Source organism: Sorex fumeus, unplaced genomic scaffold (assembly GCF_029834395.1).
Source record: "Sorex fumeus unplaced genomic scaffold, SorFum_2.1 ptg000086l, whole genome shotgun sequence".
NCBI classification, from domain to species: Eukaryota; Metazoa; Chordata; class Mammalia; order Eulipotyphla; family Soricidae; genus Sorex; species Sorex fumeus.
In genome coordinates, this window is record NW_026606143.1 from 32,193,185 (window position 1) to 32,211,989 (window position 18,805).

General features: G+C 41.2%; 1 protein-coding gene across 3 annotated transcripts in view; it reads left to right on the forward strand.

Annotated features, from left to right (window-relative positions):
* Positions 1 to 18,805, forward strand: part of SH3KBP1 (SH3 domain containing kinase binding protein 1) — a 388,497-nt gene that overhangs the window by 164,822 nt on the left and 204,870 nt on the right. The gene's annotated exons all lie outside the window — the stretch shown is intronic.

Below are 18,805 nucleotides of genomic sequence, written 5' to 3' on the forward strand. Positions count from 1 at the left end.
ATTTACTGCATACCACTAAAATAATGCTGAGAGTGAATTCAAAGCTGCCAATCCCTAAAATTGTAAACAGATATAAAATCCCCCCAGATTTATCGAGGTATAATTAATGTATTGCATTTTGTAAGTTTGCGGTATACAGTATGATGGTTTGACGCACATGCATGCTATATTATGAAATGATTACTACAATGAGTTTACTTCATGTAACTAACACATGTCATTGCCATGTCTTTCAGTTGTGGTGGTGGTGAACCAAATTTAAGATTTTCTTTGCTTTGAGTTATTTTACTTAGCATAATGCCTTCCAGGCTCATTTGTATTGTCAGATGTGGCAGGATTTCCGTTTTATAGCTGGATAATATCTCTGTGTGTGTGTTTGTCAATATTTCACATTTTCTTTACCCGAGCTGGAGCGATAGAACAGCGGGTAGGGCATTTGGCCCTGCACACGTCTGACCCGACTGACCCGGGTTCAATTCTTCTGCCTGTCTCAGAGAGCCCAGCAAGCTACTGAGAGTATCTTGCCCACACGGCAAAGCCTGGCAAGCTTGTGGCGTATTCGATATGCCAAACACAATAATAACAAGTCTCACAATGGAGACATTACTGGGCCTGCTCGAGAAAATCGATGAACAACGGGAGGACAGTGACAGTGACATTCTTCTGGTGATGGACACACGGATTGTTTCCATGTTTTGGTTATTGCGAAAAATGCTGCAATGAATGGAGGGTTGTGGATGTCTCTTTGAGACAATGATTTCATTTCCTTTCGATATAGATCCTAACTTTCTACCACAAGGAACCAGACAAAGAACAACCTAAACCCAAAGCAAGCAGGAAGAAGGAAATAATTATTAGAATGGGAATATATGAAATAAAGAATAGGAAAAATAATACATAAATATCAATGATATCTAAAAATTTTTTTTGAAATAGTTATCAAATCTTTATCTACACTTCCAAGGGGAAAAATGGGGAAAAGAATGAAACCACTAACGCAAAGCACTACGAGGGGAAATCACTACCAATTCTAGAGAAATTAAAAGAGTTATAAAGGAATGTTATGAACAACTTACACACTGCTGGTGGTAATATAGGTGGTACAGCTACTTTGTAAAATCAGTCTCCCTTTTCCTCAGACTTAAATATAGGCCCCTTATTACCCAGCATTCTACATCTAAGAAAGATGGAAACATATGTCTACACACAAATGTACATAAATGTTCATAGCAGTGAGATTCATAATAGCACAGAAATAGAAACATCCCAAATATTCTTCAGCTGTACAGATAAACAAAATGTGCTATTCCCATACAATGGAATATTATTTGGTGGTAGAATGAAATACCAGTATATGCTACAACATGAATGAACCTTAAAGATAGTAGACTCAGGTGGAGAAGCAGGATACAAAAGACCACTCATCTGCCTAGAATATACAGACCCTGAGGATCAAAACATACATTAGTGTTTGCCCCAGGCTGGGTGTATGTGGGGAAGTGAGCCATAGTATAGCCAGCAGTTACAGTGGCTGCCTTGCACATAGCTGACCCACGTTTGATCTTAGTGCTGCATATATACCCAGTTTCTCCAGGAGTGATCCCTGAGTACTTCTAGATGTGCTCCCCCCCAAAGAAGCTCCAAAGTTGGTGTGGGATTGAATAGGGTCCGCTAATGGGCTTGAGATTTCTTCTTAGGGTGATTAAAATGTTCTAAAATCAGATCGTCGTGATGGTTGAACAGTTCTGTAAATGTATAAAAAAACATTGAATTTTAAGTGGGTAAATTTTATGATATGTAAATCATCTCAATAAAGCTGTTAAAAATTTCCCACACGCACTGGTGTTAAAATGTGATGTCTGACTGTGCCTGGTGGTCTCTGTCTCTTTCTCTTTCACATCCCTTGTCCCCCTCCCGGCTGAGGGGCAAGATGTGTCATTCCATTTATTCAAATCTTTAAAATTATATATTTCTCTGTGAAGCTTTCTATTTTCTTCATTCAATCAGTTGCCTAGGAGATAGTGAGTCTGAGGGATCAAAAAGACAGTGTTTTGCTAGGGCTGACCTAAATATTAGATAATCGATTTGAGAAGGGGGGAGAAATGAGTGTGGCATTCTATTGTTCATATCTTGAGGAAAAAAAATCCCTGTAAATCAAAAGCCAAACGTCTTCTAGTCTTAGTTCTGTGCTTCATGGAGGGAGCCTTTTCAGGAAAGGAAAAGAATCCATTTATGGCTCTATTTTTTTCCTTGCCCATTGTCAGTAACGCTCATTGAATATTTTTGCTCAAAAAAAATCTTTATCTGCAGCTCTGATGATTTCTTTAGGAAAGATTCTTAGATGTGGAATTACCAGACAAAAGCACATATACGTTTTATGGGACTTTAAGCCATTATTATCAAATTGATTTTCTGGAAGCCTGCATCGATTCAGACCCACACAAGTGAGGAGAGTGCTTTTCAGAGTTTTCAGCTTGGATTTTTTTGATTAATAGAGTACTTAAACATTTTTCCTTCTGTCATTTGTTTGGGTTCTTTGATCTTTTGTTGAGATCTTTATATTTTTCTTACTGATTGGTATATTATTTTTTTGTCACTCATGGAAATTGTGTTGCCTAGTTTGTGGCTTTCATTTTGTCTGCAGTTGGTTTGGATGTACAGAGAGTGCACATTTTTATGTAGATTAGTATATTGACTTTTTCTTTTGTGATTTTTCTGAATAAAATCTTACCTAGTTTTCTTCTTTATACTGGGCTCATTTTTAATGTCTGCTTTTAATCGGTATGAAATTTTGATGTCTCATATGAGGTTGGTATGCAAATTGATTTTTGTCTTCAACAACCACTTTTCCAAGGCCATTTATTGAGTAATCTATCCCTTCCTCCATTAATTTGTGATACCCCATTTATCATGTAATGTTATTATATTATTAGGCCATTTTCCCCCCGGACTTTCAGTTCTACAAAATTAACCTGTCTCACCATTCTTATATCAATATATATTTAACTATTGTGACTTTATAATATGTTTGAATACATAGGATGGCTTTTGTCCTTTCTCTTGTCACTATTCATTTAAAAATATTTCAAACTATTTTCATTGTTTTCAAAAATTATGTTGCTGAATTAAAATTCATTGAGATTTGAATTACATTATAATTAATTTAGGTGGAATGGACATTTCTCCACCTGTCTGTTTAAAAGTTTTGTGTTATACTGTGTGTATATAAATGTGTTAGGGGAAACCTTTCCACCCTTACCCCCTCCTCCCTGAACATGCCAGAGCACCAAGTATCACCAAATTCAAATACACACCCCTTCTGCAATCTAAAGACTTCATTTTAATTATCAGCTGAGATAGGATTTCACTCTCTATAGTCAAATATCACCTTGGAATTTGTGTCCTCTTGCTTACTCTTTATAAAGTTGTTCCTACATAGATTATACTTATTTTTACCTTTTATAAATAGGATCTTCCATCTCTTACATTTTTTCTTACTGCTGATATGCAGAGAATTTAACTTTTTGGTATTTCCATCTATTTTTGTTTTCTTTTGTTTTGGGACCACACCAGACTACTCAGGGACCACTCCTAGTAGGGTTTGGGGGACCATATGGGGTGCCAGGCATCAAATCACGTCAGCTGTGTATAAGGCAAGCACCCTGCCCCCTATACTAACTCTCTCTCAAGCCTTTGGATGGTTCTCTTATTAAAGCCCTTTTTGGAATGTCCTAGTTAATTTAAAAATGTATCCATTTAATGCTAACATTGTTAGTGCCTACCAGTCACTGGCTTCCAGAATGTGGGGCTAATAGAAATTTTAAAAGGCAATATTGATATTTTGAGGGCCTCCTAAATGGTGCTGGGAGCCAAGGGCCCCACCGCATTTCTTGGCGAAGCAGGCCCTTGGTTCAGATCAAGGGTCTGAGGATGTGATGCTGTTTGGGCCCTGCTGGGCAGGGGATACCTAGGCTACCCTAATTGTCCTCCAGGGATTCATCTGGGCAGTGTTTGGGGGACCATTTAGTGCTGGGAATTGAACCTCGGGATGAACCCTAACCCCAGCCATACAAATATTATTAACAAAATTTCCTTAGCTGGAACTTTATATTTTATGGTGAGACTGTCAGAAACAGCCATTTACTTCTTAGAATAACTCCATGCAGGGAGGTGAGAGAAGTATCGCTATTGGCTCATTGCTTGCTTTTACTGGTGAGGGTGACTGAGCCACATTCAGTGGTGATCAGGGGACCATATGCAGTGTTGTGAATTGAACTAGAGTCAGGCACGTGCATGGCAAGCAGCTTACCCACTATACTAGCTCTCCAGCCTTCAGCCCATTTTAAATATAGGGAAAATGAGGTGAAAAGTTCTTTTGCTTCCTTTATGCCACAAAATATATGCAGTAATATGAGTAACGGTATCAGTAAAGGCTTAAGCAATGTCTGATCTTAAGTGACTTTTCAATATGTGTCCAAAAGGCACATTTTGAAAGTACTTTTTATTCTGCTAAAATACTTTTTCTTATGAGCGTGCTTCAATTTGTTATGGTTTTTAACTAGATTTCCAGCTCCTTAAAGGAAAAAAGCCATGTTTTTGTCTTGGAACTAGCATTAATTATTGGATGGGTGTGCACACTCATATTGAAGCATTCTAGCCATTTTTTTTTTGCGCCACACCCAGCGATGTTCAGGGGTTACTCCTGGCTCATGCACTCAGGAATTACTCCTGGCGGTGCTTGGGGGACCATACGGGATGCTGGGATCAAACCCAGGTCGGCAGCATGCAAGGCAAATGCTCTACCTGCTGTGCTATCGCTGTGCTAGCCCTTTGGAATAAAATAGAGTTCCCAAACAGAAAGTTACCAGAAAGAGAATAAGCTTTCGAGTGATATGGTTTAGGAGAACTGCTGAAGTGTGATTTGGAGAGCTTTGCTGTGGTGAGTGAGCACTGAGGGAGAGAGGAGGCCTGCTCGGTGTCTGCTTTGGAACATGGGTTGTGAGAATAAGCACAGAGTCCAGCTCGAGGCCTGCTAGCAGGCCATGGGTAGAGAGTGAGAAAGTGAAATACATTCCTAAATGAGAAAATTTCAACAGTATCTTGAACCACAATGTCCCTAAGTGTATTTAAGAGACAGATCTGGAACTTTTTTTTTTCCAACACAAGTCTGAGCTGAAAAATGGAAGGATAACTGCAGGGCAAGAGAAAGTTTCAGTTTTGTATGATCCTTTAAATGTTCATTTGATTTTACACCTCTAGAGTTTGGTTTATTTTGCCTGCAATGCTGTATGCAGTGAACATCCTCTTCCCTTGATGCAGAAGTGCTTAAGCTCAGCCCAGCCTCATCTTTTTCATGCTTTCTGAACTTGCCCCTCATTGATGTTTTATTGCTAACCAGCTCCATCTCCACTCCCTACACCACCTTGGAGCCACCATTGTACTTCTTCTTACAAACTTGCCTTCTCTAGGTGCTTCATAAGAGTAGACTTGATATTTGTCCTATTTTGGTGGGTTTACTTCACTTAGCTTAATGTTTTTCATATAGCATTTCTTCCCTTTTTAGGGCTGAATAATATGCTATTGTATGGAGAGACAGTGTGTTGTGTATTCATTCATTTACTCCTGGGCACTTGCATTACTTCCACCTTTTGCCTGTTGTGAATAATGCTGCCATCAATATGGGTGTCTAAAGATAGGTTTATGTCGCTTCTTGATTCATGTTTGTATATCTTAATAGATCTTCCAAGCTTGCCTCATTTTATTGTGCTTAGGCACTTCACAGACATTTCATTTTTTACAAATCAAAGGTTAGTAGCAACCCTCATTGAACAGCTCTCTTGGTGCCATTTCTTTTTCAAAAGCATGTATATACTTTGCCTCTGTCACATTTTGCTAATTCTAGCAATGTTGATTTTTTAAAATTATTGTATCTATTACTGTTATCTGCAATCAGTCATCTTTGAAGCTAACATTATCTTTGGGTGCCCCAAACCACACCCATGTAAGGCAAGAAACTTAATCAGTGTCTTACTGCTCTTCTGACTATTCTCCTGTCTCTTCACCAAGACACAACCATATTGAAATGAGGCCAACTTATAGCCCTGCAATGGCTCCAAAGTGTTCAAGGAAGAGTATGTATCTATCATTATAAATCAAAAGTTAGAAATGATTTACACTGAGGATGTCATGTCAAAAGCAAAGACAGGCTGGAAACTAGACCTGTTGTACCAAAGAGTGCAAAGGAAAAGTTTTTGAAGGCAATTGAAAGTGCTACTCTAAGGTGCATGTGAACGATTGATTCTAAAGCAGAGTAACACCTCAATAATGTGAACAGTTTGAGACATGTAGACAGATCTAATCAGCCACAAAAGCCAGAGAGAACCGAGGAAACTGTGGAGGTGGGAAATTAGCAGAGGCTGATTCCTGGGGTTTAGGGAAGGAAGAATCCAACTCCAGGACATCAACATGCAGGGTGAGGGATCAAATGCTGATGGAAAAATTACAGCATGTGATCCAGAAGATCTTGCCAAGGTCATTGATGGAGGTAGCGACACTGAGCAGAAGATGTTCAGCATAGACAAAATGACTTTCTGTTGGAAGGTGATGTCACCTAGGACTTAAATAGGTAGAAAGGAGAAATCAGTGTCTGATTCCAGAGCTTCAAAAGACAGGCTGAAGCTCTTATGTGCTAATGTAGCTGGTGACTTTATGTTGAAGGTAGTGCTCACTGATCATCCTAAAATATCGTGGACACCTTAACAATTCTGTTAAATATACTCTGTCTGAGCCCTAGAAATGGAACAACAAAGCCAGGATGAGGTCACATCTGTTTACAACATGCACTGCTGAATATTTAAAACTCGCTGTTGAGATTCGCTGCATGGAAAAAGATCCTTTAAAAAAATTTCTGTTCCATTGATAACGCACCTGGGCACTTGAGGGCTGATGTAGCTGTAAAAAGAAATTAACATTTTCATGCTGGCTAACACAACATCCATTCTGCAGCCAAAATATCAAGGAGTCACTTTTATTTTCAAGTCTAATTATTTAAGGAATATGTTTCATCAGGCAATGGTTGCCATAAATAGTGATCCCCTTGATGAATCTTGGCAAAGTAAATTGAAAGGCTTCTGGATAGCAGTTGCCATGCTAGCTGCCAAACATTTTTGATTCATGAAAGAGGTCAAAATATCAACATCAACAGTAGTTTGGAGGAAATTGATTCCAACCCTCACATGACTTTCAGGGGTCTGAGGCTTCAGTGGTGAGAGTCACTGCCAATGTGATAGAAACAGCAAGAGAACTAGAATTCCAAGTGGGGCCCGCAGGTATACCTGGATTGCAGCAGCCTCAAGATGCAACTTAAGTGAATGAGTAATTGTTTTTTATGGATAAGAGTGACTTCTCCAGATGGAGCTATTGCTGGAACACTGTGGCAACAAAATGACTTTTGCTATGACATAGACAAGGTAGATAAAACAGCATTAGGGTTTGAGAGGATTCACTCCAATTCTGAAATTCTGTTGTGGGTCCAACTTTATCAAATAGAATCATACACTATAGAAAAATCTTTTCTGAAAGAAAAAGCCTGGTGATGTGGCAAACCTCACTGTAAGTGTATTTTAAGAAATTTTCACAGCCACACCAACCTTCTGCATCACCACGTTGATTAGTGAGTGGCTGTCAATAATGAGTTAAGATTTAAGACTTGCTGAAGGCTCGGATAATGATTAATATTTTTAGCAATATTTTATATTTGTTTTGGGGCCACACATGACATTGTTCAGGGGTTATTCTTGGCTCCAAACTCAGGAATCACCCCTGACTGTACTTAGGAGATCATATGGGATGTCAGGGGTTGAACCTGAGTCAGTCGTATGCAAGGCAAGTACCTTATCCACTCTGCTATTACTCTGGCTCCAGCAAAACTATATTTTTAAGTAAGGTATATACATTTTAATATAATGATATTGCATGTGTAATAGACTACAGCATAGATTCCTAAGCTTGTTTTGTCTACCACCTCTTCAGAAAAAAGTCACTCAGTGCCCCCTTGGAAATCTAACTTCTTTTAGCAAAAAGAAAAAAAATCGCACCAGAGTCTACCGTCACCCATTTGCATCATTCTAGTGCCCCCAGAGGGTTGTATTATCCATTTTGGGAAACACTGTATTATAGCATAGTCAGCATAGTGTAAAGCATATATTTCATATGCATTGGGAAATGAAAAAAATATTGTGTGACTCTATTGATATATTTGCCTCATTGCAGTGGTTTGGGACCAAACCCATAATTTCTCTGAAGTGTGTCTGTATTTTGAAATATTGTTGTTTGGGGGCCATATCCAGAGGTGCTCAAGGCTTACTCCTGACTCTGTGCTCAAGAATCACTCCTGATGGTGCTCAGGGGACCATATAAGGAGTTGGGAATTGAACGCAGATTGATCATGTGTAAGACTCTTACTGAATTATGTACTCTTTACTCCCTAAATTCTCTCTCGTGTCCCTATTTTGAAATAGTAAACATGATAAAAGAAACATCACTTAGCCATCATCGGTCTTTAAAGTTGGGATGGGGATTGGATTGATTCCCGTAGTTTGCAATTCACATCAATTAACTATGAATTATTTGATCCAAATCCACTGAAATAAACAAGGAAATGAGGATACTAAATGACCTTCCAGAGAAGTTAGGATTATGAAGTCTGCTCAGTTGAATGCAAACTTAATGCACATCTCACCACACAATGAACCTCAAGAAATCCAGTAAGTTACTAATCTGCAGTTTATTATAATGGGCAAGAATGGGTGGTTTACCAAAGGCAGGAACACTGAAGTTTCTTCCTGAATAAAATCCCCAGTACTCAACTGGTAGAAGAACCAGAATCATCTAAAGATTTCCAGAAGCCTCTTACAGGTCACATGAGAACAATAAATGTTTGTTATCTGAAAGAGCTTGAGTGGACCGTAGAGAATATGTAGAATGAGGACCAGAATTCCTTTCTGTGGGCCTTAGAATGTGTTTGCAAAGAGAAGAGTCGTGTCCTTAGACTTTGAAAGGCTCCACAAGGCTTAGTCATCAAAATGAAGTTACAAAGACCGAAATGTTTCACAGTTCTATGTATAATAGTACCATGAAACTCATAGGAAGAGCTAATTCATGCAAATGAAGAGAGTGGGGGTTCATTTTAAAGCTCAAAGCTTTTAGAAAGGGTCCTTTAGATTTAAGCTACTCTCAATCTACATTCAACTGGCAGATGACAAAACTGAGGTTCCAAAAGGAAAATGACCTTCTTAAGATGGCTGACTAATGGCTGATGGTGCTGAGAATTAACAGAGTTCTTCTGACTCCTTAAGCCAAGGTCTCTGACTCATTCTTAGCAAAAGTATGAGGAAGAAAAAGAAACAAAAATGGTTTTCTAGCCTCAGTGAACTTTAATGAAGTTCTAAGTCACTGAAAATGGACAGGATATTTATCAACTGTTATCAGTTCTTGCTGGTTGACCAACTCTATCTGCTTCCAGCTATATGCAACCTACCATTAAAAGGAAGGCCATTGGGACCAGTGTAGTTTTGTTTTGCTTTGTTCTGTTTTGAAAACGAAACTGATGCTTGACTCTGATAAATAATCACTTTCCATTTTCTGCTTTAACTTGCTTATGATAGAATGAGCTCATACATCAATATGAATAGATCGATATAGTTCATAATTTATGAGAATGTAGTGGGAGGGAGAGATTGATCCTGCAGAACCACCCAACTGAGACTTGTTTCCCTTCTTTCTTCTTTCTTGTTACTTAGGTTTGATCATTTTCAAGTTTATTAACACCTCCATCTGAGAGGATCAGCGGGGAGTGAGAAAAAGAAAAAACAACCCAACATAAACCTTTCTAATAAATTATTTGCAGTTAAACTGTGAAGGGCTATCAGTGGGTCATCATAGATTTTAAGGACCCATATTATTCCTGTTAAGTCTGCACCAGTGTAATAAAGGGCTAATGACTCATGTGTAGTTTACACATATATATCCAACGGACCTGTTCAGCATCATGCTAAGCGAAATGAGTCAGAAAGAGAGGGATAGACATAGAAAGAGTGCATTCATCTGGGGAACATAAAGTAACAAAATAGGAGACTAACACCCAAGAATAGCCGAGATAAGTACCAGGAGGTTTACTCCATTGTTTGGAGGCCAGTCACACATGCTAGGGGAAAAGGCAGCTCAGATAGAGAAGGGAGCACCAAATAAAGGGTATTGGGAGGATCCTCCCAGGATGGGAGAAGCATGCGGAAAGACCTAACATGATTGCCAATCAATGCCTCTTTTGCAAACCACAGCACCCAAAAGGAGAGAGAGAACAAAAGGGAAGGCCCTGCCACAAAGGCAGGGTGGGATAGGGGGATGGGTGGTGGGAGGGATACTGGGATCCATGGTGGTGGAAAATGGGCACTGGTGGAGGGATGGGTACTTAATCATTGTATAATTGAAACCCAAGCACAAAAATTTGTAAGTCTACAACTATACCTTTTGGTTTGTCACTAATAAAAATTTAAAAATACACACACACACACACACACAAAGAGTAAGGGAGCACAGAGAGTGGGATGGAATTGGAGACAGGGAGAGGAAAGGAATAAAAGGGCATGAGTTTATTAAATATGAGTGATTACTGCACACAAATTCTGTGAAATGTCAGAACCATAAAGCCAGTGTTTAGGGGGAGAGTGTGAAGTATTTTAAAAAGTGTACATTTATGTTCAAAGCAAAATCAGAATTTCCCTTCCTAGATCATCCTTGTTTGCTTATACCTGTCCACACACAGTATCAATAGATAAATTAGTAACACAGTGACTTTATAGAATGTATGTGTTTTTTATGCTACCAATGTAATTTCAAGGGTCTTGTCTGAATCATTGCCTTAATCTCAATGATTTAGTCAAAAGTAAATTACAGGTGATAATCTCTTCAATTGGACCACTACTACAAACAATAGTATCAAAGGGTTGGTGTAAAGCTTTTTAAACAGCCAATATAGAGAGTTTAGCATATGGCTTAGCAAGAAAGCATTTACCTTACATGTGTATTCCATCCCTTGAGTTCCATCCCCAGCATTGCAAAAAGGAAAAGCCAAACATGGGATGTGTCTTAAGTGGCTCATACCCAGCATATGTAAAGCCCAGGTTTGATCCCTACTACCAACTGGCCCCCGAGCACCACTGGAGTGGCCTGTACAACTACAGTCACCAAAAAAGGTCAAGTATTAAACAGTGTGTCATTTTTCCTAAATATATTTTTTACAGAATGTAGCTATTAGTAGCACGTGTGCATATGTATGTATATGTGTGTTTTCTCTAATCTGTCAAATGACATGACTGACTTGGAGAAACCCAATAGAGAAAATTCTTGATTTTAGAATTTCCTTTGCAAGAAATGATGGTTCTGAAGACTCCAACTAGGTTGACACTTGAAATAAAGGGAGAGGAGGGGTGTGAAGGAAATAAGAGATTTGGGGTGGGGTTCACCCTCGGGTCATTTCTTACAGGGTGGCCTGCTGGGAGCTTCAGCCTCCCTGTTCCAAGTTTCAAGCATCTTCAACAAGCCAACTAGAGGTCTTACACAAATTTTACTTAAACTGAAATCTGAAGACACAACACTAATTATTGGTAATTCTTGATACTGGTTTCCTAGGGAGCAAAATTGACATATAATCACATAATCCGACCATCTCTTTTGATTAATAGCTTCACTTTCTCTTCCTGGCTCTGATGATGGTTTTTAATGAGTATGGTGTTCAGTTTAGAAAATAAAAGAAGTTCTGGAGATGGATGGTGACAATGTTTATACAATAATGTGGATGTGCCTAATGTCATTGAACTCCATATTTAAAAATGGTTCAAGTGGTAAATTTTTGCATTAGATGCATTTTTACCACAATAGAAAAGGAAGTAAGACAGCTGTGAGATACTCAACACTTTCTTATCACTATCAGCTGAGAAATTAATAAACTCAATAACAATTGACATGTTACATGGTTCTTTGTCTTGATTGTATTGTGCATTTAAAAATTTTTTATTTTTATAAGTTTGTTCATAATAATTCATTACATTGAATATTCCAACATTAATCCCACCACCATTACACATTCCCACCACCATTATTTCGAATTTTCCCAGCCACCACTCAAGCCTATTCCAATAGCAGGCCCTAAATAATGTAAAAGGTAAAGGTAAAGGCCCTCCTGTTGATCGTCGATTTGCTCGAGCGGGCCCAGTAACGTCTCCATTGGAGAATTTGTTGTTACTGTGTCTGGCATATCGAATACTCTCGGTAGCTTGCCAGGCTCTCCGAGAGGGGAGGAGGAATCGAACTCGGGTCGGCCATGTTGGCTGCTTGTAAGGCGAACGCCCTACCCGCTGTGCTATCGCTCCGCCCCCTAAATAATGTATCTTGTATTATTGCTTGTTATGAATAATTCTCTAAAAATGATCACAAAAGGTTTCCTTAGAAGAAAGTGTATGAAGATTATTGTATCTCACCTGGAGACATTGAGCTCTTATATAAGAGATAACTAACATAATGTTACAGGTTGATCCTGGTGTGTTAAAGTGTAGTTTTTAATGAGTGAAGGATGACTTGGGTTGGAGATTTCCTTTCACAGTAAGCATTCCTTCTGCTTTATTTTCCATTTGCCTTTTAAAAAGATAAACATAGTATAGCACATAGGAAATTAAAAACTTTCCATGTTCTTTAAAATTGGTATTTCTAGAAACTTTTAAAAGGAAATTACCCTAGAAACTTCTGTTTATTCTGTGGGTCTTGCTGAATATGTCACAGGAAATAACTTACCAGGACAGAATGATAGTGTATTTACAATCTTTATCCTCCCTGAGTGTTTAATCATTCTTTTCAGAACTTGCTATGTTGCCAGGCATTAGTGCCTCACTTTTGTGTTGCCACAGTAATGCCACCTAGCAAACAACTGCAGGATCTCAGTGGCATACAAGAGCAAGCATTTCCTTGCCTTTGCGTGTGGGCTCAGCTGAAAGCTAGTTGGGTGACTCTTCTGACTTCAGCTGGCCTTCCTCACATGTCTGGAGGCCAGCTGGCGGCTGGCTTGCCCTCATCTGCATGCCTGGGTATCTCAGCCCCACCAGGCTGACTAGAGCACATGCTTGTGACATAGGGGGAAGTTCCTCAGAGCGTGTACGAACAGCCAAGTTTCCTGGGGCCCAGCCTCCAAACTGGCACAGAGCCCTGTACCTTTCAGTTTGGTTTCTGCAACCTTTCACAGGAACTGGTCATAAGAGACTCCTCTGTCTTTAACGGGAGCACTCCAGAGTCGGGTCACAGAGAGCATGGTTAAGGGAAGGGTACAGAATTTGGCTTGCCATGCAGTCAGTGTCCCCAGATGCCTGCAACAGTACAGTAGAGACAGCTGGGCAACTCTCTGAGGAATGCCCAGAAGTTAGCCTTGTCCTCATTTTACAAAGGAAAAAGAGACTCAGAGAGGTTGTATCACCTGCCCAAGATCCCCCTTCCAGTACATGGTGCAGTTTGGGTTCAAACCCAACTCCATCACACCCCTTACTCCCTATTGCCCCTGCCCAACTCTGGGGACCACTTTGGATTACTGCCTCTTTCTGGAAACTTCAGCAGGGACTTCTGTGCCTCTCTATCTGCCCCTTCTTTCAGGGCCTCAATTATTCTCTCTCTTATTTTTCTGAGTCGTCTTCTCCGAATTCTCAAGTACAGGCTATTTTTTGTGATTCCATTGTTGATACCTTGTGGTATGGCTCCTTGCCCTGAAACACACAAGCTTTCAATCTTTGGGCCAAACCCCAGTCCTCACCTCTGCTCATATACTTCTGTTCTGGCAGGTTGACTCTCAGCCACAAGTCGAAGATGCCCTGCTTTAGCCTGGCTGAGGTCATGACGCCATGTCTGTCTTGACTGGCAGGAGGTCTCAAGACAGACCGGCTCCTCGGGGACCCATTTCTTCTCTCTCTGCTCTGCTTCTTGCTGAGATGGTGTCATGTTATGCTAGCTAAGGAAGGGCTAGGATTCCCTGTTGACATCCAGTGGGGGAAAGGCAGGAACCGTCTCTTTTTTGAGATGCCCCGGGCACACACATCTTTGTCACCCACTGTAACACCTGCCTGTCCAGCCACTGAACCTGTCCCTGGCTGGACCAACCTCAGATTTCGTGCCTGGAGTAGAATGGCTGATAGGCAGCAGCTGCTGTCCACAGATTCTCCTGCTTGGCGATTCCTGCTGCCTTTTTGTTCTGCATGTTAACCAGTGGCATCCAAAGCATCCATTTTTTTCTGTCAGCCCTTCAGTGTCTGTCATAGCTTGCAGGAGTCTTTGTGGCAGACAAGTTTCAGGACAGTGTGTGCAAGACTGAGAGCATCTTCTGCACTGGGTGCTTGTTACCCTCTGTTCCAGTGATGACCTCACTTCACCCAACCTCAAGGGCAGTCTGGATCTGAAAACAACACGAGTGCCCGAGAACAATATGACTGGGTAAAGAAACTTTGGTAAATCTACACAATGGAGTACTATGCAGCTGTTAGGAAAGATGTCACTGTAAATGTTCTCTGGTTGTTCATCGATTTTTGCTCGAGCAGGCCCAGTAACATCTCCATTGTGACACTAGTTAGTGTGACACTAGTTACTGTGTTTGGCATATCGAATATGTCATGGGTAGCTTGCCAGGCTTTGCCATGCAGGTGAGATACTCTCGGTAGCTTGCCAGCTTTCTGAGAGGGGCGGAGGAATTGGACCTGGGTCGGCTGCTATGCTATCGCTAGGAAATATGAAGTCATGAAATTTGCTTATAAGTGGATGGTCACGAAGAGTATCATGATAAGTGAAATGAGTCAGAAAAGGAGGGACAGACATAGAATGATTGCACTCATTTGTGGAATATCATAATGTGAGACACCCAAAGACAGTAGAGACAGGGTCATGAAGATTGCTCCACAGTTGGAAGCCTGCCTGATTAGCTGGGAGAGGAGGCAGCTGGGATAGAGAAGGGATCACTGAGTCAATGATGGAGGGATCGCTTGGGCTTGGGATGGGAGATGAGTGCTGAATGTAGATAAAGGACCAAACATCTGTATGTTTGTTATGTTGTATGTTATGTTGCATGTTATGTTGTATGTTAAAGTCCTCTCATTATCTGTATTGCAAACCATAAGTATAGAGTAGGAGGGAAACTGTCTGCTGTAGAGGCATGGGAAGGAGACATTGGTGGTGGAAAATGTATACTGGTGGAGGGATGGGTGTTCGATTACTATATGACTGAAACTCAAACATAAAAGCTTTGTAAGTATAGTTCACGGTGATTCAATTATTCAAAAAGAATATTGAATGATGGAGAAAAAGGGCAGTCTGGGAGGTCTTCTTGGGGTGGTGGTGTTTTGGGAGCTGATACTTAAACCTGAGCAAATGCCTTCTGCTCCTGTATCACTTCTTGTGCTGGTGAGATAGCGCAGCAGACAAGGCCCTGAATATTAATATTAAGTATCACGTAATCCCCCAAACAGTGCTAGATGTTTCCCTGAGGTCACCAGCACCACAGATTGTCACTCTGCTGGTCCCTGACACTGCAGGGCTCAAGTGGCACCATATCCTTAGGCCCTGCCCCCCCACCATGAGTACTGCATGGGAGAACCACCATCAAAGATTTTTCTTATCACCTTCATTCTTTTCTCTGGAATCTTCTTTCTCTTTCCTGTAGAGCAGAGGGGCCGGGGGCCAAATTTGGCCTCTTTCTATAAACGGCATTTCTGTATCCCGTTGGTCACTTAGAACTCAGGCATGGGGAGTTGTAAGAAGAGTGAGGAATGGCCATGGATGCTCTGTGGCCTGCGGTGCTGAGAGTGTTGGCCCTCTTCCCCAGCACAGGACCTGGTAGAAGAGTAGCACCACAATTACCTGCCCTTGCCGTGCCACCTTCCCTAAGATATCTGCCTGTTTATAAGATGCTACCAACCTGAAGAGGAAGCTTGGAGGGAAAGACGGGGAGGAGCCCAAGTGGCCAGCACAGACAACAACGTCAGTGTTTGAGAAAGAGCCATGCGTGCTCCTTTCTCCTGTTCTCAAGTCCAGGAAGGAGTCTGCATCCATTGTCTTGCCCAAAGGCTTCTAGACTGGCACTTGCTCGATTGATGATGTTGAAATTTACCCGTTTCCCTCTGAAGTGGAGAGCCAAAGTGCTGATCAGCTTGGGTCAATTTAGGAAAGGACGCCTCAAGTTGACATATTGTTTTCCAACGCCACCTATGCTGCTCTCTTAGGCTGCCAAAAGAAAAAAAAAATTGAGCTTAGAGGAGAAAAAAATTCATTAGTGGCCTCAAAGATAAAATCAGTTCATTACAAACCTGTTTCTTTATGGGGGAGACTACTTAAACATGTTCCCAGGCAGGTGGCCTTGCCTCTTTTTTCTGAGTGCCCAATTTGCCTTGAGACCTGTCTTTTGTGACTAATAGGCTCCAGAGAGGTCTTGGCAATGGAACCATTTGCATCCCTGCATGGAGCTCATAGCTATGGGCTTTGATCTGATGCCCACAAAAATCTCTAATTATGTTGCTTCCACTTCTATATCTTTTATTTCTCAAGTCGTGTGTTTTCTTTCAGATACACCCTAAACTCTCAGTGTTACTGTGTTGATGCTGGGGATCCAGTGGACTAGAACTGGTGACTGCATACCTGAAAGGCAAGCAGGCAAACTCTGTGCCCCATATGCAGCCCCTAAGCTTTCTCATGATACGTGTTTCTATATGATCCATGTAGTAACTTGAAGTCACGGCATCATCTTGTGGCATTAAGTGCCCTCCCTGACTTGCATTGCCCAGGAAAGACCTGGCTCATGATCATCTCTTCAGATCTCCATGTTTGTATTAGGATAAGCCACAAGAAACTGCAGCATGGACTAGCGATGAAAGTATACAGGTTAAGGTGCTTGCTTAACAAACAGCTGCAACTGTGACCCTGCTTCAAAACCTGGTACCATATATAATACTTCTAGCACCATCAGGAACGTTGAGCCAGGTGTGGCCCCTGGATACTGCCAAGTGTGCTTGCCCCCTACAAAGTAAACAAATATAAAAGTAATTGCGAGATTCAGCTATAAGAATCCCTTTAAAAATTTTTTTATTAGTGAAGCACCGAGAGGTACAGTTACAGACTTACAAACTTTCATGCTTGCGTTTCAGTCATACAGTGGTCGAGTACCCATCCCTCCACCAGTGCCCATTTTCCACCACCAATGGTCCCAACATCCCTCCCACACCTCCACCCCACCCCCTCCACCTCACCCCATCTCTGTGGCAGGGCATTCCCTTTTGCTCTCTCTCCTTTTGGGTGTTGTGATTTGCAGTAGAGGTATTAAGTGGCTATCATGTTCGGTCTATAGTCTACTTTCAGCCCACATCTCCCATCCCGAGTGGGCCCTCCTAGCACCCTTTACTTAGTAGTCCCTTCTCTCTATGAGCTGCCTTTCCCTCAGAATTCGAGGATGGCTTCTAAGCTGTGGAGTAATCCTCCTGGTACTTATCTCTACTGTTCTTGGGTGTTAGTCTCCCATTCTGTTACTTTATATTCCACAAATGAGTGCAATCCTTCTATGTCTGTCCCTCTCTTTCTGACTCATTTCCCTTAACAGGATACTTTACATGTTAATCCACCTATGTGCAAATTTCATGACTTCATCTTTTCTAACAGCTGCATAGTATTCCATTGTGTAGATGTTCCAAAGTTTCTTTAACCAGTCATCTATTCTGGGACACTCGTTTTTTTTTTCCAGATTCTGGCTATTGTAAACAACACTGCAATGAACATATAAGTACAGATGTCATTTCTACTATACATTTTTTAATCTCCAGGATATATTCCCAGAAGTGGTATTGCTGGGTCAAATGGGAACTCAATCTCTAATTTTTTGAAAAGCGTCCATACTGTTTTCCAAAAGGCCTGAACCAGTCGGCATTCCCACCAGCAGTGAAGAAGAATCCCTTTCTCCCCACATCCATGCCAATACTGCTTGCTTTTTTCTTTTGGATGTGGGCCAGTCTCTGTGGTGTGAGATGGTATCTCATTGTTTTGATCTGCATCTCCCTGATGATTAGTGATGAGGAGCATTTTTTCATGTGTCTTTTGGCCATTCGGATTTCTTCTTTGAGAAAATTTCTGTTCATTTCATCGCTCCATTTTCTGATGGGGTTGGATGTTTTCTTCTTGTGGAGTTCAACCAGTGCCTTGTAAATCCTTGATATCAATCCCTTATCAGATATGTATTGGGTGAATATCCTTTCCCGTTCTGTAGACTGTCTTTATAAATAATCCCATTTTTGACAGCGCTACCTAGTGCCAGGCTAGAGTGATAGCACAGCAGATAGGGCGTTTGCCTTGCACGCGGCTGACCTGGGTTCGATTCCTTCATCCCTCTCGGGGAGCCCGGCAAGCTACCAAGAGTATCCCACCTGCACGGCAGAGCCTGGCAAGCTCCCAATGGCATATTGGATATGCCAAAAACAGTAACAATAAGTCTCACAATGGAGATGTTACTGGTGCAAATCGATGAACAACGGGAGGGCAGTGCTACAGTGATACCTAGTGCCAATGCAAGTGCAGAGTGGTACATTCAATAACACTGGAGCTTTTTCACAGCCCAGATGTGAGGAGACCTTTTGAGGCTGTATTGCAGTTAGTGGTAGTGGAAGGCAACCCGGGGTCCCCATGATGCCAGTTGCTGTAGAGCTCTGCTCTGTATGGCTGCGTCATGACCTCGGTCTCCAGGCCT